Source organism: Octopus sinensis, linkage group LG19 (assembly GCF_006345805.1).
Source record: "Octopus sinensis linkage group LG19, ASM634580v1, whole genome shotgun sequence".
Lineage (NCBI taxonomy): Eukaryota > Metazoa > Mollusca > Cephalopoda > Octopoda > Octopodidae > Octopus > Octopus sinensis.
In genome coordinates this window covers 43,257,937-43,261,576 of record NC_043015.1, presented here as the reverse complement: position 1 = coordinate 43,261,576, position 3,640 = coordinate 43,257,937, and the positions used below count along the sequence as shown (strand labels likewise).

Here is a 3,640-nt window from a genome sequence, read left to right as displayed (position 1 = left end):
ATTTTTGGTGTTAACATGGTCCGATTTGAATTTTATCTTCTACGAAAGGAAGAGCAAGCCTTCTTCTATCATACTCTCAATTTTGGTCAACTTGCGCCGCAGGGTCTCGGAGGAGATAGTGTAAGTTGAAGGCTAAAACCTGCCATACTCAGACAACTTCAGCTTTATATAGAGAGAGATTATTCGCAACATGTCGCTGGTGGTTGATGCGAATTTCTGCAATAAGATTCGCAACAGTTTGTTGTTAACTGATGCTAATTTCAGTAAACTGTTACACAATACACCACTGCTTATTGATGCTAATTTCTGCAAGATGTTTCACACCACGTTGTTGTTGAGTAAACACAGACAGAAATACACACACATAAATATATATACAGTTACGTATACGACGGGTTTCTTTCAGTTTCCGTCTACCAAATCCACTCACAAGGCTTTGGTCGACCCGAGACTATAGCAGAGAACACTTACATAAGGTGTGGAGGGATATGTATGTTCGTTAACCTTCTCGCTTCTTATGTCTATCTACCGATCTGTCGGATCTTTTCGGTTTGACCGGCAGTTTTTTTAAGCGGTGTCATATGAAATTGTCACCCATAATTATGACCCTAGCATCTATTGCATTTCAATCTGTTTTAGGGTTAGGGGTGGGGGAAGGGTATCTTTTTTTTCTGAAATGTAAATAAACCTAATCTGTTTCTTAAACGATGGACATATTCATACGGCACAGAATGTTTTCACCTCAATAGACGTCATTGATTGGTTGAAATTGCAGAAATTGAAGAACAAAAAACAACAAATATCTTAGAAACCATAGAATTTTCTCAATAAAGCCAAGAGAAAAAGATGTTTTATAAACACATTCTACCAGTATACGAAGTTTAAAAGTGTTTAGTTACGTGGAAATTATTTTTAAAAACTGCCGGTCAAACCGAAAAGATCCGATCTGTCTATTTATCAATTTATCTGTCTGCCAATCTACCCACTTATCAACCAATATACTAATCTGTCTCCATATCTGAGTATTAGTTTGCAAATCAATCAGTCTATCTGTCTGTCTATCTATCTATCTATCTATCATCTATCTTTTGATCTCAAATCAACGTTTTCTTATGCTAAACAATCATGTCACCGATTTTGAAGTGTTGCCAATCCTAAGACATAAGAATCACATCTATTATCTGCAGATTCCTACAGCAAAAGAATAAGAAACCAATACGTATCAACAAATCAAATTTAAACAAACATCGTAAAATTGTGTTTGATGAAAAAAATATATAACATTGCGTTTTACATTCTATATAGACATTTGCCAGATTCTTCACGCATTTATCTTCAACATTGTCAGTTGCTAACACGAATAATAAGAATTTTGAGGGAAATAATTCTATATTTTATTATTTCCTACAAAATATACTGAAAATATTTGAATAAAAAAAAAGCAACAAAAGAAAACAAGAAGAAGCAAGCGAACGAACGAATCTCACGAACCAATGGAAAAGCGTCAAGTTGTCGTGGATGAAACAGTGAATTAATTCTAACAGATTGTGTAGGAGTTAGAATATTTGAACTGATGAAATAATAATAATAATAATAATAATAATAATAATAATATAATAATAATAATAATAATAATAATAATGATAATGATAATAATAATAATAATAATAATAATAATAATAATAATAATAATAATAAACGCCCTGATGCAGTACCAGGCAGTGTCTCTCATGGCTTCTGATCTTAACTGATTGGAGGTGTTATCATGTACACTGTTTTGTCTTGGTACAAAAGATGGGCTGCAGCAAATATTCTGCTCAATACCACAGATTTGCTTGTCAGTTGTTTGACCATAACCATTTGGCCATGTCCCTTAGTGGCTGACGATATGTGCATCTATGATCACGAGCAGAAGTAGTTGGGGAGCATCATAGCCATGTGTTGATAGGGATTCGTTGGGGTTTGGACAATTCACCTTCGGAAACATGGGTGGTTCGTTCAACATCCTTAAACAATCCTTATTCAGGGACCTTTTGCGTGGGATGGACTACTCGATCAGAAGAAAATTTTAACTGGGCCCTACCTGCAAGGTCATGCGCTGTTTGTCTTGATATGAGATCACCATGTCGCACACATATGGTTGTGATGCATGTGTCTAGTGTGCCCTTATCAGACAGGTAGTCATGATGGGTATACTGCGCTTTCTATATTTTACCCCAGTGTCACTTTGATGGCATGCACTGCTCTCTCACTCGATAACAACAACAACAACAACAACAACAACAACAATAATAATAATAATAATAATTAAAAAAAATTTTATTAGCCACAAGGGCTAATATAAATAAATAACATTACAGGACAACACAAGACGATAAAGAAAGTGTTTTGCAAAAAAAAAATGTCCATGTAAACATTTTATAACGAAAATAATATAACAAGAAAAAACTCCCAATAGGAGGAGGCGCTTTGAAGGTTACTCGTGGAAAAAAACCATAAAAGCCACGGGTACCTGTCAACAGGGCGAGAGCCCTTTCTCGTTTTATATCTTTTTTTTTTCAGGTGTAATCTCAAAATTGGTCCATCCATACTGGCCATTTTTCCGATATTCGCCCACCTTTCAACAAATTTGCTAGAAGACAACACTTCCCTCTCTGCTCTGACCCTCCTGTTCATGTGGAACCTGAAAGAGCTGATGAGGCCTTGGCCAGAGAGGAAAGTGTCTGACTTTAGACCTCTTTCACTACAGCCACCAGACAAATGAAAATTGCCTTTCCCTCCCCCGGTTAGAGGAGGCCTTTCGGGGTCGATTAAATAAGTACCAGTTACGCACTGGGGTCGATGTGATGATAAAGAAATAGATATTTGTGAGCAATAAAAAAATAGATATTTTCACCTTTCCAGTCTCGTAAAGTGCATGGAAAAAATACTTAATACTAAGGCGTGTGGCTAAGTGGTTCGGGTATTCAGTTCATGATCGTAAGCTTGTGAGTTCGAATACCGGCGGCGCGCTGTGACCTTAAGCAAGACACTTTATTTCACTATGCTCCAGTTCACTCAGCTGGCAGTAATGAATAGTACCTGTAATCCAAATGGCCTGCTTTGTCACAAGGTGTTAAGGATGCGTGTGTCTGTGGAATACTCAGCCATATTAATTTCATGATCAGGTTGTTCCGTTGATCGGATCGACTGCAACCCTCGTCGTCGTAACCGACGGAGTGCCAGTAACATTTATATTAAACCATTTTAAGGGTTATCGTAAACCACTTAATTACATAAGAAGAGATGCTATTTTTAATTCCAAACGAGTGGAAGTTATCAAGGAATTCTTAAGTTCAACTGAACTGTATTCTGTAGAAACTGTTTATTAAATGGTATGATGGTACTTTAAGGAGGTGAATTAGCAGAATCATTTTGAGTGTTGGATAGAATTCCTTGCAATATTTGTTTTGATTCTCTTTGCCCCAAGTTCAAAACACGCTAATGTCAGAGTTACCTGTTCAAGGTCAATAAAAAAAAGTCCCAAAATATGACTGTTAACTCTCATGACCATGATCGACCAGGCTATTAGATGTTGTTACACATCGCTGGTCACAATGCGCTTCGCATTGTTTTAGCCTTCGAATGACGCCACCCCGCT

General features: G+C 36.8%; 1 long non-coding RNA gene across 1 annotated transcript in view; it reads left to right on the top strand.

The window, feature by feature from the left end:
• The first annotated feature begins 524 nt into the window (after positions 1–524).
• The window catches only part of LOC118767141, a 3,895-nt gene continuing 779 nt past the window's right edge, over positions 525–3,640 (top strand). Inside the window, exons 1-2 of the long non-coding RNA XR_005003040.1 lie at positions 525–535; positions 731–733. This is a non-coding gene — a long non-coding RNA (uncharacterized LOC118767141). The remainder of the gene's footprint in view (positions 536–730; positions 734–3,640) is intronic.